The sequence below is a fragment of the Ambystoma mexicanum genome, chromosome 5p (genome assembly GCF_040938575.1).
Source record: "Ambystoma mexicanum isolate Mex_15411 chromosome 5p, UKY_AmexF1_1, whole genome shotgun sequence".
Classification (NCBI taxonomy): Eukaryota; Metazoa; Chordata; class Amphibia; order Caudata; family Ambystomatidae; genus Ambystoma; species Ambystoma mexicanum.
This window is the reverse complement of record NC_090930.1, coordinates 741067951-741082533: the sequence shown is the minus strand read 5'-3', so window position 1 is coordinate 741082533 and position 14583 is coordinate 741067951. Positions and strand designations below refer to the sequence as shown.

The 14583-nt window shown below is 39.3% G+C and overlaps 12 non-coding genes across 12 annotated transcripts; 6 read left to right on the top strand and 6 right to left on the bottom strand.

Moving 5' to 3' along the window:
- The first annotated feature begins 808 nt into the window (after positions 1–808).
- TRNAQ-CUG (transfer RNA glutamine (anticodon CUG)) lies at positions 809–880 on the top strand. Its single transcript has one exon. It is a non-coding gene; the product is annotated as a tRNA-Gln (tRNA).
- Positions 881–1793: 913 nt separating this feature from the next.
- TRNAQ-UUG (transfer RNA glutamine (anticodon UUG)) lies at positions 1794–1865 on the bottom strand. Its single transcript has one exon. It is a non-coding gene; the product is annotated as a tRNA-Gln (tRNA).
- Positions 1866–2124: 259 nt separating this feature from the next.
- On the top strand, positions 2125–2196 carry TRNAQ-CUG (transfer RNA glutamine (anticodon CUG)). The gene has a single exon. It is a non-coding gene; the product is annotated as a tRNA-Gln (tRNA).
- An 881-nt stretch (positions 2197–3077) lies between these two features.
- On the bottom strand, positions 3078–3149 carry TRNAQ-UUG (transfer RNA glutamine (anticodon UUG)). The gene has a single exon. It is a non-coding gene; the product is annotated as a tRNA-Gln (tRNA).
- A 2378-nt stretch (positions 3150–5527) lies between these two features.
- Positions 5528–5599, top strand: TRNAQ-CUG (transfer RNA glutamine (anticodon CUG)). Its single transcript has one exon. It is a non-coding gene; the product is annotated as a tRNA-Gln (tRNA).
- Positions 5600–6512: 913 nt separating this feature from the next.
- Positions 6513–6584, bottom strand: TRNAQ-UUG (transfer RNA glutamine (anticodon UUG)). Its single transcript has one exon. It is a non-coding gene; the product is annotated as a tRNA-Gln (tRNA).
- Positions 6585–6843: 259 nt separating this feature from the next.
- On the top strand, positions 6844–6915 carry TRNAQ-CUG (transfer RNA glutamine (anticodon CUG)). The gene has a single exon. It is a non-coding gene; the product is annotated as a tRNA-Gln (tRNA).
- Positions 6916–7796: 881 nt separating this feature from the next.
- On the bottom strand, positions 7797–7868 carry TRNAQ-UUG (transfer RNA glutamine (anticodon UUG)). Its single transcript has one exon. It is a non-coding gene; the product is annotated as a tRNA-Gln (tRNA).
- A 2353-nt stretch (positions 7869–10221) lies between these two features.
- Positions 10222–10293, top strand: TRNAQ-CUG (transfer RNA glutamine (anticodon CUG)). The gene has a single exon. It is a non-coding gene; the product is annotated as a tRNA-Gln (tRNA).
- A 913-nt stretch (positions 10294–11206) lies between these two features.
- Positions 11207–11278, bottom strand: TRNAQ-UUG (transfer RNA glutamine (anticodon UUG)). Its single transcript has one exon. It is a non-coding gene; the product is annotated as a tRNA-Gln (tRNA).
- A 259-nt stretch (positions 11279–11537) lies between these two features.
- TRNAQ-CUG (transfer RNA glutamine (anticodon CUG)) lies at positions 11538–11609 on the top strand. The gene has a single exon. It is a non-coding gene; the product is annotated as a tRNA-Gln (tRNA).
- Positions 11610–12490: 881 nt separating this feature from the next.
- TRNAQ-UUG (transfer RNA glutamine (anticodon UUG)) lies at positions 12491–12562 on the bottom strand. The gene has a single exon. It is a non-coding gene; the product is annotated as a tRNA-Gln (tRNA).
- Positions 12563–14583: the final 2021 nt, after the last annotated feature.

The window sequence follows — 14583 nt, the reverse complement described above, 5'->3', positions numbered from 1 at the left end:
GGGAGTTGTGAAAATGGCAAAATCAAATTGCCATTACTGACACAGACCAGCTGCCGCTGTCCGGACATTTCGTCGAAAGACATTTCGTCGAAAGACATTTGGTCGACGTAATTTGGTCGAAAGCCAAATGGTCGATTTTTTTATTTATTTATATATATATTTTTTAGGTTGTAGTTTAGGGAAAAAAAGGGTTTTTTAGAAAAAAAGGGGGTTGGGGGGACCCCCCCAACCCCCCCCCCAAAAAAAAATGTGAAAATAAAAAACAAAGCAATTCGACCATTTGGTTTTCGACCAAATGGTTTCGACCAATTGTCCTGTCGACAAATTTTTTTCGACGAAATGTCTGGCAACCCAGCTGCCGACTGTTGCTATTGACAGGAGTTCCAGGTGTATAAACTGAGGAGATCACCAGTTCAATTACCTGTGAACGCATTTTGAAGCTCATTCACAACCAGTTCATGCCCGTTCTCTCCATTTTGGCTTTCTGGCTGGCCGAGGGGCCCTTCAGTAATGTTCTTTGCTAACCATTACACCATGGGCCCCTTGCTGGTGCAACCTGACAGAGTTGTAACAGAAATGAGAATCGAGATCTCATGCATCATTTTAACAAACTCATATTCCTAGCCCACGGATATTATGCAAATGTGGAACTGTTTAGTTGGTTGTTGCGCAATAGCAAACTCTTTGCTTTACAGCTCATTTGGATAGGATTCTTCCTCTGGAGGCATAAGATAAAAGAATATTGCATACATTCTCTAAAAGGCTCTTTTTTTGCTGCAATGACGTTCATCATGTCACTAAGTATGTAGGTTCCATGGTGTAATGGTTAGCACTCTGGACTCTGAATCCAGCGATCCGAGTTCAAATCTCGGTGGGACCTTGGGACTTATTGTGTTCGTTTTCCTCTCAGTGTCTTGTTTTAATAGCAATGACGCTGCTGTGTCGCCCACTTTCATAGCATTATTCCCTGGGTGCATTTGAAAAAAGAAAGATTTTCCATGGATGACGCTCTTTAGCCACAATGAAACCCACCACTTTCTGTGGTGTGAAAGACCTATGGTGTAATGGTAGCACCCTGGAGGTTGAATCCAATAATTTGCATTCAAATCTCTGTAAGAGTTTACCATCAGTCGAACCTTTCCCTTATCGTTTATTGTGGATGTCTTCTTTGAAGAAAGGTATGATCCAACTAAAGTAAGTACATTCACGAATGGGCCCTTGGTCGGTACAAACAGTATTTATACACCTCAGGCCTTTTGTGAATTAGGAAAAGTGTGTTCTTCGTTCTATTTTTCATCTCAAACTGATACCTTCATTTTACAAACATGTAAAGACTGTTAAGACGCTTGATTAATATCATTGATTCTGAATGTGGTCGCTTTTCATAGGATTAACCCTTTAACAATTTTGAAAGAGAATGACGATACAATAGAGCTGCTTTTCCCAAAATGGTATTATTAATGTTGTTGCTGCATCTTCAAGTAAAAAGAGAATCCATTGGGTCACAGATTGAGCATGTTTCTTAACATTGAGTTAAGTTTGAAAATTTCAAATCTTTTATGTATGTTTCCGATGCAGATCTGCCCATCGACTCAGAATGACCTCACTGTTCATACATTTAAAAAAAATGCATAAAGGTTAAGGTGCTAGGCACAAAAGTGGATTTTTATGAAAAGTTATGCCAGAGAGTGAGAGCGAAAATGAATACCCTACACCACTAACCTTATGAATATTACTATCTTTGGCCTATAATTTAAGACAACAAGGAGACAAAGTGTGTTAGAGCAAGAGAGAGGTTCCACCGAGACTTGAACTCGGATCGCTGGATTCAAAGTCCAAAGTGCTAACCATTACACCATGGAACCCTTGTTGAGCAGAGCTTCATAAGGGCAATGAGAATATAGGGCACAGTCAAGATTTTTACTGACCTATAGTAACCGTTTACTGATATTATATCGAAGCAGCACTGTTGCTGTTGGATGCTGTGCAATCGCAAAGTATTGGCTTCATGTCTCATTTGGATCAAATTCTTCCTCTGGAGTCTAATGATATAGGAATATTACATATTTTCTCTGATGTGCTCTGTTTTTCCAGAATGAAGTGCATCATGCTACTGAATATGTGGGTTCCATGGTGTAATGGTTAGCACTCTGGACTCTGAATCCAGCGATCCCAGTTCAAGTCTCGGTGGGACCTTGGGGCTGCTTCTCTTTTAGAGTTGCCTTTCATTTGCAGATAGATATAACAGCAATAGCTTTGCTTTACAGCCCACTTTGATGGCAGTCTTCTTTGACCAAAGAATATTAATAGTTTCTGGGGATGACTCTCTTTTGCCACAAAGAAACTGCCCACTCTCATATCTCCAAAGCTCCAAGGTATAATGGCTATTAAACTGGCTTTTGATCTCAGCGATTTGCATTGAAAGCCCAGGAGGCCCCTAAAATCAGTTGAATTGTTTCCTGATAATTTAGAGTTTATTTCTTCTTTCGAGAAAGGTGTGATCCAAATAAAGTAAGTACATTTAAACAAGGGCACTTGATCAGTAAATGCACTACTTTCTAGAACTCATAACTCTTGTAAGTTATAAAAAGTTTGCTCTCCATACAGTTTGTCAACTCAAAGAATTACATTTTTTACACATTTAATAAGACCATCAAATTGCTTGAAACATAGGAATGATTGTGAAAGTGAATATGATTCACCAAAATAATTGTATAACATTTTTTAATGTTAATAATATAGGGCTTTTCCCAATCTTTTCACATCAATGTTGTTTCTGCATGTTCCAGTGAGCAGAGAATCTACTGCACATAGTGTGTACATTTTTCTTTTCATAGAGTTAAGGTTGGACATTATTCATCTGTGGAAAATGTTTCTGAGAGATATCTGGGTGCCCACTCTGATTGACCTTAGGGATTGTACATTAACGATATGTAGTTGCATCACTGTATTGGTATCAGGCACCAAAGTGCATTTAAATGTAATGTCGTGCAGAGAGAGTCGACTGAACTTCTGAATATTAACTCTGTTGAATTGTAATTTGAGAAATTAGAAAATGGAGTGTAAGAGCAAGATAACGGTCCCACCGAGACTTGAACTCGGATCGTTGGATTCAAAGTCCAAAGTGCTAACCATTACACCATGGAACCCTTGCAAGATGCACCTGAGAGCGTTGAATCAGAAATGGCAATATAGAGCACATTTACAATTTTTACAGATTCATAGTCCCAATTGACTGATATCATACAAACACAGCGATGTTGTCGATTGACGTTGTGCTATAGCAATCTCTGTGCTTTATAGAGCATGTAGATCAAATTCTTCCTCTTGAGGCATATGATTAAGCAATATTAAATATTGTTTCTGACTGCCTCTGTTTTGGCATAATGAAGTTCAGCATTTGCGGAAGTATTTAGGTTCCATGGTCTAATGGTTAGTAGGCTGGACTCTGAATTTAGTAATCTGACATGTTATAGCTATATTTTGTTTTCCTTTGGGTGTATTGTCATTTTATGCACATAGATTTCCTAGCAGTGGCTGTGATGAATAGTTCAATTTGATAGCAGCTTCCTTTTGAGAATTTGAAAAAAAAAGAATTAAATAGTCTCTCTGGATGACTCTGCTTTGATTTCTATGTGCACATCCCTTTTGCGTTTCAGAGGGATTGACCAACATACACAACAGTGCTTGGAAGACCTCTTCCTCCCATGGCATGTAAAGCTAACCTCTCTCCTACCGTGTGTTTTTTTACTTTTTAACTTCCCCTTCCGAGTCATGATCATGTAACTGAATTTACATTTTTAGATTTTAACTGCAGTAGTTGCTTGTTTTTCATTTTTATTTTTTGTGTACGCATACATCCCTTTTTGTGGGGATGGGGGAGTGATGTCTGTTTACTTATATTAGCTAATATAGGTCATTTTATGTCCGCTTACAATTTGTGTCAGGATTTTTTATGTCGTTTCCAATCAATGTCTAATATCAAGTGGTTTGCAGCAGTCATACAAAGGCACGTAACACCCCCAAAACACCTACATAAGTTAGAAATACTCCGGAAGAGTACTCAGTTTATGAAAAGGCGGTGAATCCCAAATAGAACTGTAAATGTAAGCTAGCAAGCAGACTGTGCACCCCTGTTTGGAACTATGACCTGTGTGTTGCCCTCTATTAACAGAACAATGTAACTGCAGCCCATGTCACATAAAATAGAAAGTAGAGATTATGCAAATTAACTCCCAGAAGAGCCTGGTGTCACCCCAAAAGGTGTCATGCTTTTCACACCAAGAAACATCCACACATAGATCCCTGCGAACCTCAAAAACGTACAGGAAACCCTGTCCAGCGCTTTGCTCCCAGAGGAGATAAGGTTGAAAAACCACCCTATGTTAAAAGTGTCCATAATCCATGCCAGCTGCCCTGTCTATAGAACCTGGCCGTTCGTGGCCATTCGGGGCATAGGGGCATGAGTGGAAGGGTTTAACCTGCCTGGGTTCTTGGGCATGGTTTCATCATGCCTCAGTTTACAATGGCACTCTGCCACTTTGTCAGGCTTTAAAGAAGCCTGACTCCTGCAGAGCAAAAGATCTGATTATTTCCTTACATGTTTTGTACGTAAGAATGCGGATGGTGCTCTGAGCCTCCTATGGTGGTTATTAAGCATGGTATACATACCATAGCATGTAACTGTGCCTACAAATGGAACATTTTGTTCATTTATTAGGGAGTTGTGAAAATGGCAAAATCAAATTGCCATTACTGACACAGACCAGCTGCCGCTGTCCGGACATTTCGTCGAAAGACATTTCGTCGAAAGACATTTGGTCGACGTAATTTGGTCGAAAGCCAAATGGTCGATTTTTTTATTTATTTATATATATATTTTTTAGGTTGTAGTTTAGGGAAAAAAAGGGTTTTTTAGAAAAAAAGGGGGTTGGGGGGACCCCCCCAACCCCCCCCCCAAAAAAAAATGTGAAAATAAAAAACAAAGCAATTCGACCATTTGGTTTTCGACCAAATGGTTTCGACCAATTGTCCTGTCGACAAATTTTTTTCGACGAAATGTCTGGCAACCCAGCTGCCGACTGTTGCTATTGACAGGAGTTCCAGGTGTATAAACTGAGGAGATCACCAGTTCAATTACCTGTGAACGCATTTTGAAGCTCATTCACAACCAGTTCATGCCCGTTCTCTCCATTTTGGCTTTCTGGCTGGCCGAGGGGCCCTTCAGTAATGTTCTTTGCTAACCATTACACCATGGGCCCCTTGCTGGTGCAACCTGACAGAGTTGTAACAGAAATGAGAATCGAGATCTCATGCATCATTTTAACAAACTCATATTCCTAGCCCACGGATATTATGCAAATGTGGAACTGTTTAGTTGGTTGTTGCGCAATAGCAAACTCTTTGCTTTACAGCTCATTTGGATAGGATTCTTCCTCTGGAGGCATAAGATAAAAGAATATTGCATACATTCTCTAAAAGGCTCTTTTTTTGCTGCAATGACGTTCATCATGTCACTAAGTATGTAGGTTCCATGGTGTAATGGTTAGCACTCTGGACTCTGAATCCAGCGATCCGAGTTCAAATCTCGGTGGGACCTTGGGACTTACTGTGTTTGTTTTCCTCTCAGTGTCTTGTTTTAATAGCAATGACGCTGCTGTGTCGCCCACTTTCATAGCATTATTCCCTGGGTGCATTTGAAAAAAAAAAGATTTTCCATGGATGACGCTCTTTAGCCACAATGAAACCCACCACTTTCTGTGGTGTGAAAGACCTATGGTGTAATGGTAGCACCCTGGAGGTTGAATCCAATAATTTGCATTCAAATCTCTGTAAGAGTTTACCATCAGTCGAACCTTTCCCTTATCGTTTATTGTGGATGTCTTCTTTGAAGAAAGGTATGATCCAACTAAAGTAAGTACATTCACGAATGGGCCCTTGGTCGGTACAAACAGTATTTATACACCTCAGGCCTTTTGTGAATTAGGAAAAGTGTGTTCTTCGTTCTATTTTTCATCTCAAACTGATACCTTCATTTTACAAACATGTAAAGACTGTTAAGACGCTTGATTAATATCATTGATTCTGAATGTGGTCGCTTTTCATAGGATTAACCCTTTAACAATTTTGAAAGAGAATGACGATACAATAGAGCTGCTTTTCCCAAAATGGTATTATTAATGTTGTTGCTGCATCTTCAAGTAAAAAGAGAATCCATTGGGTCACAGATTGAGCATGTTTCTTAACATTGAGTTAAGTTTGAAAATTTCAAATCTTTTATGTATGTTTCCGATGCAGATCTGCCCATCGACTCAGAATGACCTCACTGTTCATACATTTAAAAAAAATGCATAAAGGTTAAGGTGCTAGGCACAAAAGTGGATTTTTATGAAAAGTTATGCCAGAGAGTGAGAGCGAAAATGAATACCCTACACCACTAACCTTATGAATATTACTATCTTTGGCCTATAATTTAAGACAACAAGGAGACAAAGTGTGTTAGAGCAAGAGAGAGGTTCCACCGAGACTTGAACTCGGATCGCTGGATTCAAAGTCCAAAGTGCTAACCATTACACCATGGAACCCTTGTTGAGCAGAGCTTCATAAGGGCAATGAGAATATAGGGCACAGTCAAGATTTTTACTGACCTATAGTAACCGTTTACTGATATTATATCGAAGCAGCACTGTTGCTGTTGGATGCTGTGCAATCGCAAAGTATTGGCTTCATGTCTCATTTGGATCAAATTCTTCCTCTGGAGTCTAATGATATAGGAATATTACATATTTTCTCTGATGTGCTCTGTTTTTCCAGAATGAAGTGCATCATGCTACTGAATATGTGGGTTCCATGGTGTAATGGTTAGCACTCTGGACTCTGAATCCAGCGATCCCAGTTCAAGTCTCGGTGGGACCTTGGGGCTGCTTCTCTTTTAGAGTTGCCTTTCATTTGCAGATAGATATAACAGCAATAGCTTTGCTTTACAGCCCACTTTGATGGCAGTCTTCTTTGACCAAAGAATATTAATAGTTTCTGGGGATGACTCTCTTTTGCCACAAAGAAACTGCCCACTCTCATATCTCCAACGCTCCAAGGTATAATGGCTATTAAACTGGCTTTTGATCTCAGCGATTTGCATTGAAAGCCCAGGAGGCCCCTAAAATCAGTTGAATTGTTTCCTGATAATTTAGAGTTTATTTCTTCTTTCGAGAAAGGTGTGATCCAAATAAAGTAAGTACATTTAAACAAGGGCACTTGATCAGTAAATGCACTACTTTCTAGAACTCATAACTCTTGTAAGTTATAAAAAGTTTGCTCTCCATACAGTTTGTCAACTCAAAGAATTACATTTTTTACACATTTAATAAGACCATCAAATTGCTTGAAACATAGGAATGATTGTGAAAGTGAATATGATTCACCAAAATAATTGTATAACATTTTTTAATGTTAATAAAATAGGGCTTTTTCCAATCTTTTCACATCAATGTTGTTTCTGCATGTTCCAGTGAGCAGAGAATCTACTGCACATAGTGTGTACATTTTTCTTTTCATAGAGTTAAGGTTGGACATTATTCATCTGTGGAAAATGTTTCTGAGAGATATCTGGGTGCCCACTCTGATTGACCTTAGGGATTGTACATTAACGATATGTAGTTGCATCACTGTATTGGTATCAGGCACCAAAGTGCATTTAAATGTAATGTCGTGCAGAGAGAGTCGACTGAACTTCTGAATATTAACTCTGTTGAATTGTAATTTGAGAAATTAGAAAATGGAGTGTAAGAGCAAGATAACGGTCCCACCGAGACTTGAACTCGGATCGTTGGATTCAAAGTCCAAAGTGCTAACCATTACACCATGGAACCCTTGCAAGATGCACCTCAGAGCGATGAATCAGAAATGGCAATATAGAGCACATTTACAATTTTTACAGATTCATAGTCCCAATTGACTGATATCATACAAACACAGCGATGTTGTCGATTGACGTTGTGCTATAGCAATCTCTGTGCTTTATAGAGCATGTAGATCAAATTCTTCCTCTTGAGGCATATGATTAAGCAATATTAAATATTGTTTCTGACTGCCTCTGTTCTGGCATAATGAAGTTCAGCATTTGCGGAAGTATTTAGGTTCCATGGTCTAATGGTTAGTAGGCTGGACTCTGAATTTAGTAATCTGACATGTTATAGCTATATTTTGTTTTCCTTTGGGTGTATTGTCATTTTATGCACATAGATTTCCTAGCAGTGGCTGTGATGAATAGTTCAATTTGATAGCAGCTTCCTTTTGAGAATTTGAAAAAAAAAGAATTAAATAGTCTCTCTGGATGACTCTGCTTTGATTTCTATGTGCACATCCCTTTTGCGTTTTAGAGGGATTGACCAACATACACAACAGTGCTTGGAAGACCTCTTCCTCCCTCATGGCATGTAAAGCTAACCTCTCTCCTACCGTGTGTTTTTTTACTTTTTAACTTCCCCTTCCGAGTCATGATCATGTAACTGAATTTACATTTTTAGATTTTAACTGCAGTAGTTGCTTGTTTTTCATTTTTATTTTTTGTGTACGCATACATCCCTTTTTGTGGGGAGGGGGGAGTGATGTCTGTTTACTTATATTAGCTAATATAGGTCATTTTATGTCCGCTTACAATATGTGTCAGGATTTTTTATGTCGTTTCCAATCAATGTCTAATATCAAGTGGTTTGCAGCAGTCATACAAAGGCACGTAACACCCCCAAAACACCTACATAAGTTAGAAATACTCCGGAAGAGTACTCAGTTTATGAAAAGGCGGTGAATCCCAAATAGAACTGTAAATGTAAGCTAGCAAGCAGACTGTGCACCCCTGTTTGGAACTATGACCTGTGTGTTGCCCTCTATTAACAGAACAATGTAAATGCAGCCCATGTCACATAAAATAGAAAGTAGAGATTATGCAAATTAACTCCCAGAAGAGCCTGGTGTCACCCCAAAAGGTGTCATGCTTTTCACACCAAGAAACATCCACACATAGATCCCTGCGAACCTCAAAAACGTACAGGAAACCCTGTCCAGCGCTTTGCTCCCAGAGGAGATAAGGTTGAAAAACCACCCTATGTTAAAAGTGTCCATAATCCATGCCAGCTGCCCTGTCTATAGGCCTAGGGGCATGAGTGGAAGGGTTTAACCTGCCTGGGTTCTTGGGCATGGTTTCATCATGCCTCAGTTTACAATGGCACTCTGCCACTTTGTCAGGCTTTAAAGAAGCCTGACTCCTGCAGAGCAAAAGATCTGATTATTTCCTTACATGTTTTGTACGTAAGAATGCGGATGGTGCTCTGAGCCTCCTATGGTGGTTATTAAGCATGGTATACATACCATGGCATGTAACTGTGCCTACAAATGGAACATTTTGTTCATTTATTAGGGAGTTGTGAAAATGGCAAAATCAAATTGCCATTACTGACACAGACCAGCTGCCGCTGTCCGGACATTTCGTTGAAAGACATTTCGTCGAAAGACATTTGGTCGACGTAATTTGGTCAAAAGCCAAATGGTCGTTTTTTTTATTTATTTATATATATATTTTTTAGGTTGTAGTTTAGGGAAAAAAGGGGTTTTTAGAAAAAAAGGGGGTTGGGGGGACCCCCCCAAACCCCCCCCCCAAAAAAAATGTGAAAATAAAAAACAAAGCAATTCGACCATTTGGTTTTCGACCAAATGGTTTCGACCAATTGTCCTGTCGACAAATGTTTTTCGACGAAATGTCTGGCAACCCAGCTGCCGACTGTTGCTATTGACAGGAGTTCCAGGTGTATAAACTGAGGAGATCACCAGTTCAATTACCTGTGAACGCATTTTGAAGCTCATTCACAACCAGTTCATGCCCGTTCTCTCCATTTTGGCTTTCTGGCTGGCCGAGGGGCCCTTCAGTAATGTTCTTTGCTAACCATTACACCATGGGCCCCTTGCTGGTGCAACCTGACAGAGTTGTAACAGAAATGAGAATCGAGATCTCATGCATCATTTTAACAAACTCATATTCCTAGCCCACGGATATTATGCAAATGTGGAACTGTTTAGTTGGTTGTTGCGCAATAGCAAACTCTTTGCTTTACAGCTCATTTGGATAGGATTCTTCCTCTGGAGGCATAAGATAAAAGAATATTGCATACATTCTCTAAAAGGCTCTTTTTTTGCTGCAATGACATTCATCATGTCACTAAGTATGTAGGTTCCATGGTGTAATGGTTAGCACTCTGGACTCTGAATCCAGCGATCCGAGTTCAAATCTCGGTGGGACCTTGGGAATTACTGTGTTTGCTTTCCTCTCAGTGTCTTGTTTTAATAGCAATGACGCTGCTGTGTCGCCCACTTTCATAGCATTATTCCCTGGGTGCATTTGAAAAAAGAAAGATTTTCCATGGATGACGCTCTTTAGCCACAATGAAACCCACCACTTTCTGTGGTGTGAAAGACCTATGGTGTAATGGTAGCACCCTGGAGGTTGAATCCAATAATTTGCATTCAAATCTCTGTAAGAGTTTACCATCAGTCGAACCTTTCCCTTATCGTTTATTGTGGATGTCTTCTTTGAAGAAAGGTATGATCCAACTAAAGTAAGTACATTCACGAATGGGCCCTTGGTCGGTACAAACAGTATTTATACACCTCAGGCCTTTTGTGAATTAAGAAAAGTGTGTTCTTCGTTCTATTTTTCATCTCAAACTGATACCTTCATTTTACAAACATGTAAAGACTGTTAAGACGCTTGATTAATATCATTGATTCTGAATGTGGTCGCTTTTCATAGGATTAACCCTTTAACAATTTTGAAAGAGAATGGCGATACAATAGAGCTGCTTTTCCCAAAATGGTATTATTAATGTTGTTGCTGCATCTTCAAGTAAAAAGAGAATCCATTGGGTCACAGATTGAGCATGTTTCTTAACATTGAGTTAAGTTTGAAAATTTCAAATCTTTTATGTATGTTTCCGATGCAGATCTGCCCATCGACTCAGAATGACCTCACTGTTCATACATTTAAAAAAAATGCATAAAGGTTAAGGTGCTAGGCACAAAAGTGGATTTTTTTGAAAAGTTATGCCAGAGAGTGAGAGCGAAAATGAATACCCTACACCACTAACCTTATGAATATTACTATCTTTGGCCTATAATTTAAGACAACAAGGAGACAAAGTGTGTTAGAGCAAGAGAGAGGTTCCACCGAGACTTGAACTCGGATCGCTGGATTCAAAGTCCAAAGTGCTAACCATTACACCATGGAACCCTTGTTGAGCAGAGCTTCATAAGGGCAATGAGAATATAGGGCACAGTCAAGATTTTTACTGACCTATAGTAACCGTTTACTGATATTATATCGAAGCAGCACTGTTGCTGTTGGATGCTGTGCAATCGCAAAGTATTGGCTTCATGTCTCATTTGGATCAAATTCTTCCTCTGGAGTCTAATGATATAGGAATATTACATATTTTCTCTGATGTGCTCTGTTTTTCCAGAATGAAGTGCATCATGCTACTGAATATGTGGGTTCCATGGTGTAATGGTTAGCACTCTGGACTCTGAATCCAGCGATCCGAGTTCAAGTCTCGGTGGGACCTTGGGGCTGCTTCTCTTTTAGAGTTGCCTTTCATTTGCAGATAGATATAACAGCAATAGCTTTGCTTTACAGCCCACTTTGATGGCAGTCTTCTTTGACCAAAGAATATTAATAGTTTCTGGGGATGACCCTCTTTTGCCACAAAGAAACTGCCCACTCTCATATCTCCAACGCTCCAAGGTATAATGGCTATTAAACTGGCTTTTGATCTCAGCGATTTGCATTGAAAGCACAGGAGGCCCCTAAAATCAGTTGAATTGTTTCCTGATAATTTAGAGTTTATTTCTTCTTTCGAGAAAGGTGTGATCCAAATAAAGTAAGTACATTTAAACAAGGGCACTTGATCAGTAAATGCACTACTTTCTAGAACTCATAACTCTTGTAAGTTATAAAAAGTTTGCTCTCCATACAGTTTGTCAACTCAAAGAATTACATTTTTTACACATTTAATAAGACCATCAAATTGCTTGAAACATAGGAATGATTGTGAAAGTGAATATGATTCACCAAAATAATTGTATAACATTTTTTAATGTTAATAAAATAGGGCTTTTTCCAATCTTTTCACATCAATGTTGTTTCTGCATGTTCCAGTGAGCAGAGAATCTACTGCACATAGTGTGTACATTTTTCTTTTCATAGAGTTAAGGTTGGACATTATTCATCTGTGGAAAATGTTTCTGAGAGATATCTGGGTGCCCACTCTGATTGACCTTAGGGATTGTACATTAACGATATGTAGTTGCATCACTGTATTGGTATCAGGCACCAAAGTGTATTTAAATGTAATGTCGTGCAGAGAGAGTCGACTGAACTTCTGAATATTAACTCTGTTGAATTGTAATTTGAGAAATTAGAAAATGGAGTGTAAGAGCAAGATAACAGTCCCACCGAGACTTGAACTCGGATCGTTGGATTCAAAGTCCAAAGCGCTAACCATTACACCATGGAACCCTTGCAAGATGCACCTGAGAGCGATGAATCAGAAATGGCAATATAGAGCACATTTACAATTTTTACAAATTCATAGTCCCAATTGACTGATATCATACAAACACAGCGATGTTGTCGATTGACGTTGTGCTATAGCAATCTCTGTGCTTTATAGAGCATGTAGATCAAATTCTTCCTCTTGAGGCATATGATTAAGCAATATTAAATATTGTTTCTGACTGCCTCTGTTTTGGCATAATGAAGTTCAGCATTTGCGGAAGTATTTAGGTTCCATGGTCTAATGGTTAGTAGGCTGGACTCTGAATTTAGTAATCTGACATGTTATAGCTATATTTTGTTTTCCTTTGGGTGTATTGTCATTTTATGCACATAGATTTCCTAGCAGTGGCTGTGATGAATAGTTCAATTTGATAGCAGCTTCCTTTTGAGAATTTGAAAAAAGAAGAATTAAATAGTCTCTCTGGATGACTCTGCTTTGATTTCTATGTGCACATCCCTTTTGCGTTTCAGAGGGATTGACCAACATACACAACAGTGCTTGGAAGACCTCTTCCTCCCTCATGGCATGTAAAGCTAACCTCTCTCCTACCGTGTGTTTTTTTACTTTTTAACTTCCCCTTCCGAGTCATGATCATGTAACTGAATTTACATTTTTAGATTTTAACTGCAGTAGTTGCTTGTTTTTCATTTTTATTTTTTGTGTACGCATACATCCCTTTTTGTGGGGAGGGGGGAGTGATGTCTGTTTACTTATATTAGCTAATATAGGTCATTTTATGTCCGCTTACAATATGTGTCAGGATTTTTTATGTCGTTTCCAATCAATGTCTAATATCAAGTGGTTTGCAGCAGTCATACAAAGGCACGTAACACCCCCAAAACACCTACATAAGTTAGAAATACTCCGGAAGAGTACTCAGTTTATGAAAAGGCGGTGAATCCCAAATAGAACTGTAAATGTAAGCTAGCAAGCAGACTGCACCCCTGTTTGGAACTATGACCTGTGTGTTGCCCTCTATTAACAGAACAATGTAACTGCAGCCCATGTCACATAAAATAGAAAGTAGAGATTATGCAAATTAACTCCCAGAAGAGCCTGGTGTCACCCCAAAAGGTGTCATGCTTTTCACACCAAGAAACATCCACACATAGATCCCTGCGAACCTCAAAAACGTACAGGAAACCCTGTCCAGCGCTTTGCTCCCAGAGGAGATAAGGTTGAAAAACCACCCTATGTTAAAAGTGTCCATAATCCATGCCAGCTGCCCTGTCTATAGGCCTAGGGGCATGAGTGGAAGGGTTTAACCTGCCTGGGTTCTTGGGCATGGTTTCATCATGCCTCAGTTTGCAATGGCACTCTGCCACTTTGTCAGGCTTTAAAGAAGCCTGACTCCTGCAGAGCAAAAGATCTGATTATTTCCTTACATGTTTTGTACGTAAGAATTCGGATGGTGCTCTGAGCCTCCTATGGTGGTTATTAAGCATGGTATACATACCATAGCATGTAACTGTGCCTACAAATGGAACATTTTGTTCATTTATTAGGGAGTTGTGAAAATGGCAAAATCAAATTGCCATTACTGACACAGACCAGCTGCCGCTGTCCGGACATTTCGTCGAAAGACATTTCGTCGAAAGACATTTGGTCGACGTAATTTGGTCGAAAGCCAAATGGTCGATTTTTTAATTTATTTATATATCTATTTTTTAGGTTGTAGTTTAGGGAAAAAAAGGGTTTTTTAGAAAAAAAGGGGGTTGGGGGGACCCCCCCAAACCCCCCCCCAAAAAAAAATGTGAAAATAAAAAACAAAGCAATTCGACCATTTGGTTTTCGACCAAATGGTTTCGACCAATTGTCCTGTCGACAAATTTTTTTCGACGAAATGTCTGGCAACCCAGCTGCCGACTGTTGCTATTGACAGGAGTTCCAGGTGTATAAACTGAGGAGATCACCAGTTCAATTACCTGTGAACGCATTTTGAAGCTCATTCACAACCAGTTCATGCCCGTTCTCTCCATTT